The sequence below is a fragment of the Ictidomys tridecemlineatus genome, chromosome 2 (genome assembly GCF_052094955.1).
Source record: "Ictidomys tridecemlineatus isolate mIctTri1 chromosome 2, mIctTri1.hap1, whole genome shotgun sequence".
Lineage (NCBI taxonomy): Eukaryota > Metazoa > Chordata > Mammalia > Rodentia > Sciuridae > Ictidomys > Ictidomys tridecemlineatus.
Window position 1 is genome coordinate 160,911,012 of NC_135478.1, and position 15,915 is coordinate 160,926,926.

Consider the following 15,915-nt stretch of genomic DNA (forward strand, 5'->3'; position numbering starts at 1 on the left):
AGGGCAGTGGAAAACGCATGCCTGGATCTTGACCTCTGTGCTGTCTGCACAACGATTTATTTCTTGACCTTTATCCTGCTCTAAAATTGCTTTCCAAGTCCAGCTCCCCGTTAGACTCTGACTGCTTCATTCTCTGTGCAATCAGACATTGAAAATGTGCTAGCAATAGTGCATTCAAGAGTATAAGAGTATAACCCTTATTAAAAATAGCACATTTATTAAATACCTCCTATTACTCTAAAGACTCCATGCAAAGTTACCAACAATAGCATAGAGGAGTCTCCAGTTGGCTTTATGTGCTCTGCAGCTTTGCCTGTAGACGTGCAGACTGCTGTTGCCTATCCAGCGACACCTATCTGTGTCTTTTCATTTGAGTTCCATACCCTGGAAGGAAGAACAGGTTCCTAGTCCCTGAAGCTTAATCAGTTTGAAGCCTGTTTTTCCTCACCTAATACCTGCCTAAACTGCACTTCTCTATATACTTAGTCAACACTCTTGCCAAACCCAAAAGTTTTTTTAAAAGAAGGAGCCTGACCTAAATGATTAACATCAGCATACAATATATAGAGAAGCAGGTGGGGGAGGAAACAGGGTAATTATATCAGTTTAGTTATGATGAAGATGATAATGAGGAAAATAACAAAAATAGCACATTTATTTAAATACCTCCTACATGCTACAAATCATGTTATTTCTAGATTATTTTATTCCATTGACAGAACTACATTACTTTGGCTACTATAGTTTTATGATATGCTTTGAAATTACTCAATGTGAGATTTCAAACTTTTTTCTTTTCCAGGATTGTTTTGGCTATTTGTGTCCCTTGACACTCAGATTCATTTTAGGACAGATTTTGTATTTCTGCAAAAAAAAAAAAAAATGCTATTAGAATTTTGATAGAGGTTGTGTTTTAGAAACTACTTTCTGTACTTTAAAAATATTATTTTGTTCATTTCTTTTGACATCTGCTATGGCTGGAGATGGTGTGTCCCTCAAGGGTTCATATGTTGGTAGTGTGGCCCCCTGTGGGGTGATGCCAATTGGGAGGTAGTGGAAACTTTTAGATGTAGAACCTTGCTGAGGGCCATTACCAAGTAGGAATGACGCATCGAAATTTCCTTGCCAAGCGTACCCCATGCTGCTTAGAGGACATTTGATGGAACATTGCATGCATGCTTTAATAAGGTGACCTTGCTCAAGGACCAAGGCGGATTCGGGTTTAGAGCTGATCAGGTTTGAGGAAGTAACCGGCTCCTTGAGTTTAAGGCGTTGCCAGTTTAAGATAATGGGTTTTAGGGAAGTTGGCGGTTGAAGATTATTGCCGGGATTAGGGTGTTCCTGCTGCTTGTTCCCGTTGAGTTCTCCTGAGATTAAAATGGGATTTGGAGAGAGCCTCGTGGAGTAGGTTGTTGGTGCGGGAGACGGCAGAACGTGTTTGCCCCTGGACCTGTGTGGAGGCGGTGTGAGAGCTGGAATAAAGAATTGCTGTTTGAACCTACAAAGCTGTGAGTGCCTCGTGATTCTGGTGCCAAGCCGAGACATTGGCCTTGGCAGAACCTAATGGGAGGTGATTGGTTTATTGAGGGGACATGGCCCTTGGAAAGAATTAATGCAGTTTTCATGGTACCCTGGTTAGTTCTTATGAAATTATTATAATAGAGCAAAACTGATCCCTTCCTGCTCCCTGGCTTCCCTGATTACAATGTGATTGCTCTAACAGGCACTCCTACCACTGTGATGCCATGCACCAGGAGGCCCACATCAAAGGCAACACAAAGGGAGCCACCTAAAACTTTTAGGCTCTACAGCTGTGACTTACATACACCTCTTTTCTTTATTTATTTTTCAGCCTCAGGTAATTTGTTACAGCAGTGGAAACCTAATATACTATCCTTTAGAGTTGGTACTAATGTTTTTTTGTTTGATTGTTTGTTTTAGAGAGAGAATTTTTTTAATATTTATTTTTTTAGTTTTAGGTGGACACAATATCTTTATTTTATTTTTATGTGGTGCTGAGAATCGAACCCAGCGCCCCCGTGCATGCCAGGCGAGCGCGCTACTGCTTGAGCCACATCCCCAGCTGGGTACTAATGTTTTTATTTCCAAAATACACCTAAGATGCCAAGGGCCAATGTCTCGGCTTGGCACCAGAATCACGAGGCACTCACAGCTTTGTAGGTTCAAACAGCAATTCTTTATTCCCGCTCTCACACCGCCTCCACACAGGTCCAGGGGCAAACGCGTTTTGCCGTCTGCCCGCACAATTCACCTCCTCCACGAGGCTCTCTCCAAATCCCATTTTAATCTTACGAGAACTCAACGGGAACAAGCAACAGGAACACCCTAATCCCAGCAATAATCTTCAACCTCCAACTTCCCTAAAACCCATTATTTTAAACTGGCAACACCTTAAACTCAAGGAGCCGGTTACTTCCTCAAACCTGATCAACTCTAAACACGGATTCCCCTTGGTCCTTGAGCAAGGTCACCTTATTAAAGCATGCATGCAATGTCCCATCGAATGTCCTCTAAGCAGCATGGGGTACGCTTGGCAAGGAAATTTCGATGCGTCATTCCTACTTGGTAATGGCCCTCAGCACTAAGAAAAATGAAGTACATAAATGTTAAACAGCTTGCCCATGTCCACACAAATAGTGAGAGAACCAGGATTTGCACACAGGCAGTCAGACTCTAAATACCATCTACTTAATCATGATCCTATATAACCTGCCCAGTGATATTTTTGGAAATCTAAGAAAACCTTGTTTCTACTGTAGAAGGGTGAATGAAACACATTCAACTAGTTGTTGATCAATATCCATTCTCTCTAATAGTTAGGTTGGTCATATAGCCACCCAGCTAGTGACCAAATGGCCCAGCATACCCTGCAATTAAGTGTGGCTGTGTGAATAAGTTCTGTCCAACAAGGTGTGAGTGGAAGTGATTTATACACTTCCAAGATATGAACCTATAAACACTTGAGCACACCTGTGGCACATCCTTCTCTTCCTCCTGACTGGGTTGTAAGTCCAACATAGTGATGGCCGTGTAGCCATGCAGCCCTAATGTCTGGACCACCAAGACTATAATGGGCTTGACAGATAGACTCTTGATTAAACCATGTGTCCTTGGATCTTTTTGTTACAGCAGTGAGACCGAAGTCTTAATTCATATAATTAGCTTTGGAGGAAAGTTCATTTGGATTTTTTGCACTATAAGCTCAGCATAATGAGATTCTTAACACTTATCCAAGAATAGACTATTGCTAATGTGTATAACATTCAATGCTTGTTGGTAGTTGTTAACTTTCTTTGTGATTTTTAAATGATACTTCCAAATCTAGCACCTTTTAATGAAGTTGTTGGTGCTGAGTTGTGGAAGTCAGGGCCTGTGTTTTGAGTCTTTCCTGATAGTAATAATGAACACTCATCTGTCTACCTTCTTTTTACCTATTCCTAGGATCATCTGCTTTTGTTTGTACCTGACTGAAGTTGGGCCTAACTCACTGGATCATCTCAACAGTGCGATCACCATCAGCCTGGAAACACCAGATGCGACAGCTTGGACAAACCAATACCATCTGGCTTGATGGACAGGCATCACAAAGAATGCCATGCAGGACTTATTCACACAGGTGTTACCACCAACCCTTCCAGTGATGTACACATGGTAGGAGTTGAACACTTGGTGTCTGAAATTCATTGCCTGGGTGTAAATTTCATGTGGTATCCATCCAAGCCATCCTTAGGAAAGGAGTACTTGGAGCAGTTCTTGTGAATATAGACTTTTTAGAATTTATTTTTTTTTATTAAGGAAATCTTCAAACATCTTCATAAGTAGAGAGATTATTATGATGAGTGTTCATATCCATGAATATTTTTATATAGATGAAATCAAGTTAAAAAGAACATCAAGGGTAGCTTTGAAGAGGAAAAGAATTTTTAGAAGAACAAAGCAGGGTATGATAAAAGGGAGGGGATCATGCGCAGACAAAGGTTCTTCATAAGAGGGGCCCAGGATGACCTCTTACCTTGCCCTGAAACATTCCTGATACCACCTGCAGAATTTAAGAATTAATCATAGGAAAAAATGTTAATATTTGTTAACTCTTTCCTGTGCTGAACACTGTTTTACAAGCTTACAAAGTAGCCATTATTATTATCCTATTCTATACATTAGAAGATTGAGGCTTTGAGAAGTTCAAGTTAACTTTCTGGAAGTCCTATGGCAGGTGAAAAATAAGTGTATAAGCCAAGATTTGAACCCAGATTCTTTAGACTCAAGGGCCTGTTCATGTTAACAATATGTGTTTATTAAGTCTACTCAGTGGACTTTTAAATTCAGAATCATTTGAGGCACCAGCTAAAAAGGCATATTTCTTATTATCACCTTTGACCGTTTCTGAATACCATGGTGTGAAGTCTAGGAACATTTGTTTGGAATAAAAATTTTAAGTTCATCAAAATTTGAGAATCATTGCTCCATAAAACATTGTAGAGGTGTAGTCTCCATCAGTTCTTTGAATTTTTTATGCCACATCTTTATCTGTAAAATGTTTTACAACATGTTTTCTCAGTGCTTTCTCATTCTCTCTCCAATTATAGTTGGCCCTCTTGATATGGTTGGAAAGTATTCAGAAAAAAAAATTGTGTCTGTTTTGAATATATACAGACTTTTCTTGTCATTATGCCTCCAAACAATACAGTGTAACAACATTTACATTGTACTATGTATTAAAAGCAATCGGGAGATGGTTTGAAGTGTCTGAGAGGATTATGTAGGTTATATGCAAACTCTACACCATTTAATTTCAAGGGTCCATGGATTTTGGTATCCTGGAAGGGTTCTGGGACAAGTCCCTCATGGTTACTAATGGATGACTATATATCTCTTCTTTATAGATTACTCTTTGCAATTTCATAGACAAAATTATTTTAATGTACTATTTGTGTATGGATATGCACAAATAAACACTTAAAATATTCCCTGGGTATATGCATTCCATCTCATTTTTGAGAACACTGGTCTATGGTAAGTAATATTTGAATTTTTAATTTATCATGTAATAAATATCAGGAGTCAAAAGGAGATTGGCCAGTCAGATATAAATTAAAAGTCAGAAAATTTCACTGAAAAATCCAGATTTCCAACTTTTTTATTATGAAATTTTTTGTAGTTATAGATGGACAGAATGCTTTTATTTATTTTTTTATTTATTTAGTTTCCGGGGATTGAACCCAGGGGCATTTGACCAATGGGAGAGATCCCCAACCCCTTTTTGCATTTTATTTAGAGACAGGGTCTCACTGAATTGCTTAGCTCCTTGCCATTGAAGCTGCCTCAGGCTCCAGAGGCGCTAGGATTACAGGCATGTATCACCGTATCTGGCTTTCTCTTTGTTTATTTTCCTGTAGTGGTAAGGATTGAACCCAGTGCCTCACATGTGCTAGGCAAAAGCTCTGCCACTGAACCACAGCCCCAGCTCTCCAACTTATTTTGAAAAATAAATTCGGCTATGTGGGTCTGAGATTCTGGTGTATTAACAGAAGCTGTTTAGAGAAGACAGGCTGAAGATGAGTAGTGAGCCCTTGGAAAGAGGCACACAGGTATTCATTTTGAGACACTGCAGTCCCGACCTTGTCCACGTTATTCTCTTGTATTAATTACCCAGATGGTGGGCACTTTGGGCTTTGCTGTCAGAGCTACTGCCCAGATGTGAGGATTTCTAATTCTAGCCTAATGTGAAGATAGTCTTCGTGGTGTTATGTTGTATATTGTCAAGTCAAGTTTTACCCTCTTAACTTTTAAAATTAATCATCTTAGTTTGACCCACACTAGTTTACTATTTTTTTGGCTCCAAAATCAAGGAATTTTCTAGAGGTCAACCTTATAAATCCATGATTATTATGTGCATCATGGTGATGGCTTGTTTTAATAACTTAACCCAGGTTATTCCATTGCTCGGGGATAATAACAGGCTAGTTAAAGAAGGAATTTCACTAATCATTGCATTTAAAAGATAAAAAAAAAGACACATGGTTGACATTGTCATTGTTTTCAAGGGAGATTGAAAATAACTATTGGTGTCACTTTTCAAGGAAAAGAAGAATGTGCCAAGATGAACGCTATCCTATTAAATTAATGAGCCATTTTTCCTCCAGAGTTTAAATCACTGGCTGATCATCAGGTAGGGACTTGGGGAGGAAATAGAACTATTTTAGTAGTGCTTCAGAACTTCAATAGAAAAGGAGACACTAAGTTTTTCCCTGAAGTCTGTGTTTATCCACTGTAACTGGACTATTGTAAAGGCATCCTCTGGCCTGCCACTTCAAGAACTCAAACTCAACTGCAGTATCTCCCAAAACAAGAAACTGATGATGGTTAAAGTTTCTCACTCAAAAATTTGCTAGAGATTAAAAAAAAAAAAACAACAAAGATACATTTTAAAAAACAGCAAAGATCAAATTATCTTGAAAGGTTTGATTCCACAAGTATATATCTAGTAAAATTGGATTTGATAGAAATAATAGTCATAAAGGAATTCATTATATGGATAAATTAAAATTTATTTAATGGATACAGTTTGATATATTCAATTATTCCTGTGTATTTATAAAAAGAAGAATTAAAAGTTTGAATATGATATTAACAAAAATATAAAAAGTATCTGAAATGAATTTACTGGACATGTTAGGAAACTAATCAGGGTATTAATTTGGCTTAATAGAACTCATTTTAGAAAATGTATTAATAATCTGGGCACGGTGGCATATGCCTGTAATCCCAGCAATTTGGGAGGCTGAGGTATGAGGATTGCAAGTTCAAAGCCAGCCTCAGCAACTTAGTGAGACTTTGTGTGGAACTGAGGCATATGTATGGTGACAGCCTGGTTGAATGATCTCAAATTCTAAAGCCTACCATTTATCATAGCCAAGCCTAGGTACTACCCACTTCTCTGGATTCTTTTGTTCACACTACTTTCCCTGCTTAGCCGGTCTTCCCATGGCCTGATTCCTACTCTTTCTTTAAGAGTCAGATCCAGCAAAGTACTCAATGCTTCTTATGTGGCCTCCATCCCCTTGAAACCCAGAACTTGCCCCTCCTCATATATTCCTCTTGCTAAAGTCACTAATGGTCTCTTTGTTGTTAAATCCAACCAAAACTCTAATTGCCATCTCTTCCCATTAGTTCACTTGTCAAGCATTTCTTCCTAAGTATCCAATACCCCTTGCAGCTCCTTTTAGTCAAGGACAATGTCCACAAATGAATGCAGCTGTGGGCCAGGCAAGCAGGGGAAATGCGTGCCTTAATCCTGAAGAAGGGAGCTGGGCAATGTCCACCATAATGTCTCAAATCAGCAGGTCCAAAATGAAACTCATGTGGTCCTGACCATTCTATTTCTGAATCGATTCCTATTATTGCCCTTGTTGAAGTTCTCATCTCCTCCTGACCAGTTTAGTGTGCCAGCCTCCTAGGTTGGCTTGGCCTGTTCTAGTTCTTCCTTCAGAGTCACCAGTGAGCTAGGTTTTTTTTTTTTTTTTTTTAATTGGATAGGATGTTCTACTACTCCTCAACCCTTTTTATTTTCTAAGACAGGGTCTAGCTAAGTTTTTCTAGCTACATCCTCAACCCTTTTTATTTTCTAAGACAGGGTCTAGCTAAGTTGCTGAGATTGGCCCGAAACTTGTGATACTTCTGCCTCAGCCTCCTGAGTAGCTAGGATTATGGGCATGTACCACCATGCCCAGTTCTATTTAATTCAAAAAAACCTTTTTTTTTTTTAAGCATTTTTTAGATTGAAGCTCTGAAGCTGTGAACCCAAATAAACCTTTCCTCTAAATGTTTTTTTTTAGTTGTGATAAAATATACATAATATTTATCATTTTGGACCATTTTAAAATGTGTAATTAGGTAGTATTAAATTCACATTGTTGTATACCTGTTATCACGATCTAGAACTTTTTCATTACCCCAACAAAATCTCTGGAATCATTAAGCAGTAGCTACCATTTCTTCTTCTTTGCCTCCTGGTAAATCTATTTCCGTTTTCCAAGGAATTATTTTTTATACAAAATACCCAGACACCATGTGTTATACAACATAGCCTCAAAGTCCTTGTCACCTCTGCTGTGCTGACCAGTCTGCCCTCGAGCCTCTCTAGTCCTTCTTTATAGTCTCTTCACTGTCTTGCTCTCATTCTACTCTCTCCTCACCCACCACTCTGCACCAGCTTCCAGTTTGTGGCCTCTAGACCCCCACACAGAGAAGTGCAGCCTGGCTTCCATGATTTTTTCTCCTGGGAGCAGCCATCTGGGATTCTATCTCTTTATTCTCACAGAGGGGAGAGTGAAACATTTGCTTGTGGAACCTGAGATCACCTGACACCCTGACCTTACCCCCTCTTTTCTCATGGGGTTGCCGAACCTCCCTGGCCATACATTAGTATAGGACTACGCAGGGGATTGGGTCCTTACAAGGAGATAGTTTAGGGGAGGCATGAAAGATAAGGAGATATTAACATAAAGAATAGGGACAAACATTCAAAAGCATTGAGGCAGGGAAAGTAAAGTTTCCTGCTTAAGAGACAGAAAGGTTGGTTACCTGAAGAATAGTGGGCAATCGCAGGGGATGATTAGAGACATTCGGTGAATGTCTTCAGTTTAGAGTTGATTTTGTGTTCACCGGAAAGCCATCTCTATTAGTTGGGAAGCTTTTATTTCATGTACTAGAAACCCTACTTAAGGTTTCAAATAGGAGCATTGCTTTCAGAGGGGGTGGGATTCTGGCTCCTTTCTCTGAAATTCTCTCTGAAAGTCCCTGGGCCAGTTTCTCTCAATGCTGCAAGAAGGCTTTGGCAGCAACCAGGGTACATGGTTTCCTTCTCCCAAGAATAGGGAAATCGTAGCTTCTTTAGGTCATTTAAGATAACCCAGTTTCCTTCCGATTGGATCAACTTGGATTGGCCACAGTGATCAGGGGCTTCCTACACTTTTTGGCTTAGATTTAGTTACTGTTCATTGCTAACCCACTCTGTAGTAAGGGTGGGTTATAACTCCCCTCTTCCTTGTAGCTGGGGTTGGGGTCATTCCCCAATGGTATGATTGTGACATAACGAGGAGGCAGTGGTTCCATAAAGAATTTGAAAATTATAAGGAAAGAAAGTGAGAGTGAATGTAGGGTCAGCAGTCAATAAAGTCATCACACATGGTAAGGAATCATTAAAAAACACTCTAGCTGTTCTGAGGACAGTCTGGATGGACCCAGGTTAAGAGAGGCCAGTTAGGAAACTTTCACAGTAGTTTAGGTAGGTGATGGTGATAGAAACTGGGATGTATTTTGTTGTTAGAATTGACAAGATTTGGAGATAGATTTGATGACAAAGGAGGCAGTTTTGGCCAGATTGTGAGGAGTCTAAAACGCTAAGCTTTAGATTTTATCTTTGTAGGGAATGATGGAGGTGGTGGGGAGGGTTGGTTTTTTTTGTGATAGTAGGAGATCATTTTTTGTCTTTCACTTTCCTTTGAATTTACATTTCTTTTTTACTATCTATCACAGCACATTATTTTGTTCTTCTAATGATTTTTGAATGAAGAAAACACCAAAATCATAGTAGTTTTATTTATTTCTCACCCTGTGTCCAAGTTAATTGAGAATGTTTTCAAATATCTTTTCTTTTATAGTCTAATTTTATAATCCAAAAAGGACAATGCTTTCCTTGAGTCTTAGAACGCTGAAATTGTTAATTTTGCAGAATGTTTTCAGTATGAATTAACTGTCTTGCAATGCCATTCAATCATGCAAATTGCCATCACCAGGAACTGAACATGTTTTAGCTTTTCAAAATATCAATTATAGGAATAAGAGTCCAACTGAAACTTCTGGCTTAATCTTCTATCTATCATATAAAGCTTATGAAAAAGTTGAATGAAGTTTCCAGGAGACTGGATGGCTATTTTTGCAGAATAAGCAAAAGATAGCTGCAATCTGATGTCTTTGGTGGAAGTAGGCTGTATTAATTCTGTATATAAATTCAGCAAAGCACTTACATTAAAAAAGAATTCTTGTTCAGATTTCAAGTTCTACTTCATCTTATTAAAGAGAATTGCTTTGTGTCCATTTATTAAAAAGAGTTCAAGACTTGGCTTTGTCTCATTTTAAATTCCCATATATTATTTTTTTGATATTTCTGTTGTGCTTACTTTCAGGCAAGTTCTCATCTCTCCAATTCTGTTTTCTCATCCTCTCTTTACCCTTGATGAGGAGAAAAACTGCTGCCTAGATACTTCACAACATTGTGTTTTGAATGTCAAGTGAGGTGATACATAAAAAAGACTTGAGGACAACTAAGCTCTTATTTTGCTGTTATGCAATGTCTATAGTTGAAGCAGTTGTTTTCAGCACCCAGCCCACATCTTTTTTCCATTAGTCTCCTGAGTCTTTGTAAAAGGGCCTTTTTTGGACTCCAGAGGGTGTTGGAGTAATGTGTAAGGCAGGCTGGAAATTCCAAGGAATACTCCCAGGATCAGCCCTCAAACCACAACCCATCAAGTTGCTTTTTTTTTTTTTTTTTGCTCCTTTGTGGTGGTGGTGGTGAAGAGGGCAATATAAAAAGTGGTCTATGCCATCTCCCAGAGGTCCTCACTGAAGTTGAGCCCCAGTTCTTCATTGATACAGTTTTGTGTTCCATCCATTTCATTTTTCATCTTTTGAACTGGTTTCTCCTGGGTTTACCTCTTAAATAAATGATTTGCATTCAAATTCTTGTCTTAAGGTTGGTGGAATGAACTCAGCCTAAGCCTAGTTCTCATGGTCTTCAAAATGTCTTTGTCCATCTGGCTCACAAGTGATATCCTAGCCATCAATTTTCTAGCTTTTTTTGCCCAACCTTAGTGTTACATAGAACTATGTCTATTTTGCCTTCTCCCTGGATTATTGGTGAATTTCTAAGAAGTGGTTTCCTAATATCCTGGCCATATCCACCATCCTAGATAGGCTATGAAACTTCTAGAAGGGTCACTTGATAAATAGCCAAGCAGAGGGATATGACATATTACCTTTATTGCTAATTAACATTATATTGGGCTGGGTGCAGTGGCTTGTGACTGTAATCCCAGCAGCTCCAGAGGCTGAGTCAGGAGGACTGCAAGTTCAAAGCCTGCCTCAGCAAAAGCAAGGCTCTAAGCAACTCAGCAAGACTCTGTTTCTAAATAAAATATAAAACAAGGACTGGGGATGTGTGGCTCAGTTGTTAAGCACCCCTGGGTTCAATCCCTGGTACCAAAAAGAAAAAAAAAAAGATAATATTGAAAAAAATGGCTTATAGAAGTGGGAGAGTGAACTTTCTAACATTAAGCCCTTAAATTAAGGACAACTTTGAATAGTTAGTTATGTTGGACAACTTGAGGCTTCCACCTGCATGGACAGAGCCTGCCTGCCATTTTAAGGTCTGAAGACTGGAGGAATAACAAAATGTATTCTCTCTGTAGATAGGCAGGCTTCCAAGAGAACAAAGAGGACCAAGGGGCTGAGGCACAGATGCCAAGTTCCTGTTCTACTAATTTGCAGTTAGAAAATTCATCCATGTCCCTTGTAGTAGTGAAAAAGGGCACAGAGAAACCAAAAAATGTTATGTAATGGGTTTCTCTCTCTCATGGAAGCAAAATATTAGGGGAAAGGAGGTTCATTCTTTCCAACGCTCCTCATTTCTGCTTCTTGGGCTTAACCATTAAGCTCAAGGCCAAGCAAGAGTGTGACCATCTCCTTTATAGGAGTCAACAATCCTTCAGGGAAGTGCTGTGCCCATTTTCATGAGTGCATCCCTTACCTGCTCCTACCTCAGTGGCAACTATGCTGTGAATATTCTTGAGACTACAGTGAAGAGTGAAGCTGTTGCCCTCAGAAGGCCAAACTGATAACTGGGGTAATTCCAAGTCCAGTCAGAATGACTAAGTTTGTCACAACAAAGTTGATCCCTTTTCTTCTTTAAGTCACACTTGTAGAATCTGATGGCTCCTTTCCCTTTTTTTAAGTTAAAAAAAACTTGAAGCTAATTTTCTCTTCTTTCTGCCCCAGACATGTGCTATTTAACATTTTGTTCTATATTTTGTCTAATGGAAACTTCATTATGAAAGATTAAGTCCCTGGGTTCTAGTTTGAACAAAAGCAATCATTATTCAATAATATCATGGCCACCCTCACCTTTCTGAGTTAAGACTATCCTAACTGGCATGGATTTTCTGATTGGACCTAATATCTTATCCAGGCCTGGCTCTCCTGTGTTTTACCTTCCTTGCCATCTTCATTTGGAGTCTCAGCTGTACAAATTTCTCAGGCATGTTTCCTCTGGCACCGCAAATGCTGTGTCTCCATCTATGATTCAAGTGACATTTGGACACTCATTAAGTAATACCTTGAGTAGCTACTTTCTTTTGACTGATTTTTTTTCTTAGACTGGAGAGACCTTCGGGGAATAATTGATATCACTGTCCCAGGTTTGAAGGAGCAGTTCTTACCAAGAAGTCTCTATGTAGCTCTAAAAGCACTTGGCCAAGAAGTGGCCCATATTCTTGTTCCTTCTGTTAGAGGCAGTACAGTTTCCTGAGATTTTGCTTCTTTTCCTATTGGATTTCACTGGGTCCAAGTTACCATTTCTTTTTAAGTTTTCAGTTTATTAATCCTTGTAATCAATTTGCACAATCACCACAGAGACTGGCTTTTTGCCAGCACTAACATCTGCCTTTGCAGTCCCCTTGACTTTCTTCATTATGTTCTTGTGTTCCTTTTACTGTTTTCTTGAAATCTTTTTCTTTTCATACAGACCATGTCCTGCCAGTCTATGTCTGGGTTCATTTTTCTTTGCATAATCCAAGGAATCATTAACTTATCTTGCCACCTCCAAAATGGATTCTGAATCCAAACACAGACGACATCTGATGTGGTCTTGTACATTTTGGCTAATTTTTTATCAAATTTCTTTCTTAGGTACTGTTGCTTTCACAGGGTAAAGAACATCATCAACCATTTGTTTCCTCTGAAGTAGTCGTTGGGTATGAACTTACTGGTCTAGAAAGTTACTGTGACATTCATGGTGGCAGTCTGTCCTCAGAAAGCCGGAGAGGCAAAGAGAAAAATCTACCTGACTTGTTCTCTAAACTACCAACTTTTTCTTCAAAAAACCTCTTTCTCAAGCTTGTTATTCTTGGTTTACTTTGTTAAATTCTTCCATTGCTTATTGCTTCTGTTCTAAGACTGAAGAACAGTGTAGAAGACATTCCATACATTCCTTGACATTCTGAGATCTGACTCCTAGAAATAGTGTTCTAGGAACAGGACTGCTTTTTTTTTTTTTTAATAGACAGCATGCCTTTATTTTATTTGTTTATTTTTATGTGGTGCTAAAGATCGAACCCAGTGCCTCATATGTGCTAGGAAACTGAGCTACAGCCCCAGCCCACAGAATCATTTTTTAAATCTTTCGTTTTAAAACAATTTAATTTTGTCTTTCACTTAGCCGTTGTTCATTATAAGGGCACCATTTCTTTGCCTGGTGTTCAAGAAAATTTTTCCATAGGTGTGTGCAGAGCTGGAGGCCTGGACATCTAAAGGCATGGTCAGAGCTGCTGTGATTTATATATCCAGTCAATTTAGGATCACATGTGGGAGAAACTGACTTTTTAAACTCTGGACAGGTCACATGACTCCAAGATTAATTTGGGGGCACTGTCTATACAGGCTGGCATTGATGATTCAAAACTAGAACCTCAGACTACAGTGCTATGTAACATATATGTTGTGTAAAGAATTTATATATAAGTGCTATTATACAGTGCTATGTAACATATATGTTGTGTAAAGAATTTATATATAAAGAAAGGACAGAATTAGAAAATCACCATTACAACCTCAAAAAATATAACAGATGTAGAAAATAATTACCAATGGATATTATACTAGATGAAAGATATGGAGAACTTTATAATGATACAACAAACTGGCAATGGATCTATCTATCTATCTATCTATCTATCTATCTATCTATCTATCTATCTATCTATCTATCTATCTATCTGAGATAGGGTCTTGCGGAGTTGCTCAGGGCTGGAACTTTTGGGCTCAAGAGATCTTCCTGCCTCAAATTCCCTAGTAGCTGGGACTATAGGTGCATGCCACTGTGCCCAACACTAAGCAATTTTATCTCTAAAAATAGTACATCAGATATTATGTACCTGATGTAATATTATAGGAACTACACAGTACTTCTTATGAAGTAGTCTTGCAAAAAGTTTTGAATTTAAATTTAATGAAGTTTCTAAATCTGCAGGAAAAATGGGTGATACAGGAACATGTCACACAAGGATACAATCATCCAAATTAAAAAAGTGAAATAAATGATCCAGTTTCATTGACAAATAAATGGCATAAAAGAAATGTGAACTGCTACAGATATAAGAGCCATAATGAATTAGTCAACCAAATGTAATGGATGGATCTCCTTGAAATGTGATTAAACAACCCCCCAAAAAAGACCTTTTGAAAACCTTTTAATTTCAGATTTAGAGAAAACCTCCCATTGTACTAAGAATTCCACCTACCCTCTCCATGCTAAGGTCTTACCACGTTTACTTTATCACTCTCTATATCTCTAGCCCAGTTTTTAAAAAAAATTTTTTTCTTTTAGTTGCCTATGGACCTTTACTTTATTTATTTATATGTGGTGCTGAGAATCAAACCCAGTGCCTCCCATATGCTAGGAAAGTGCTCTACCACTGAACCACAACCCCCAGCCCTCTAGCCCAGTTTTTTTGAGAGTAAATTGCAAATAGTTGTTCCTTCACACCTAAACACTTCAGTGTGCACTTTTGAAAAATGAGGATATTCTAATATATAACTATAGTGCAATAATGAAATACTAGAATAGTAATACATTTACTATAGACCTTATTTAAAATTTGCCAACTGACTCACTAATGTCTTCTATAGCAAAAAGAAAACATTGATTTCTGTCCAGCATCCAATACATCTGTTGAACTATGATTTAATAACTAGAAAGTTTGTCAGTCTTTGTTTTTTATGACCTTGACATCTTTGAAGAGTAAAGGTCAATTATTTTGTAGACTGTCTTTCAACTTAGGTTTGAGTGATGTTTCTTCATTACATCCAGGTTATACATTTTTGGTAGAAATCCACAAAAGTGATATTTTGTTCTGATTAGTGCATTTTACCAAGAGGCATGCAATATTTGTCCCCTGATTGATAATACTGCAAAAGGACATTTTTGAAATAACTGGGTAAGACTGAAAATAGATAATATTAAGAAGTTATCATTAATTTTGTTAGGTATTATACTGGTATTGGGTTATATTTTGTGGCAGTTTTTAAACAGTGTCATAAATCTATTAGTAACATATACATTGGATGGAAAAATAAAATTGATTATATTAATGTCCATTTTAGGGGACTTTTAACAACTCTAGACAGAAGGTAATAATGACAATATAATCAGTTTTTGCTCATTTTTTTTTTTTAAACCTGGAATTGAACCCAGGGACACTCAACTACTGAACTACATCCCTAGCCTTTTTAAATTTTTGAGAGAGGGCCTTGCTAAGTTGCTGAGGCTGGCTTGAACTTGCAATCCTTCTGCCTCAGCCTCCCAAGTTGCTGGATTTATAGGCATGTACCACTGTGCCCAGCTTGATTATTACAAAATGGTGTCCAATTTGTACATTATACAGATCTCTGATTTTTTTTTTCTTCTGTAGCTCTTCTTTTTATCATTACATTTATGGTTTACAAATATAGCAGAGAAACCACACTGTCAAATTAGTGACTTATTGGATGAAGGAAGCCTGTGGGGAGGAGGCTGAAACAACTCGTTAAAATCAGGCTTATGAAAAATTTAAACATTTCTTT

General features: G+C 38.2%; 1 protein-coding gene and 1 pseudogene across 3 annotated transcripts in view; both read right to left on the reverse strand.

Annotated features, from left to right (window-relative positions):
- Znf277 (zinc finger protein 277) overlaps window positions 1-15,915 on the reverse strand; it is a 192,088-nt gene that overhangs the window by 55,407 nt on the left and 120,766 nt on the right. The window lies entirely within an intron of this gene.
- On the reverse strand, window positions 633-15,858 carry LOC144375388 (small ribosomal subunit protein eS24 pseudogene; annotated as a pseudogene).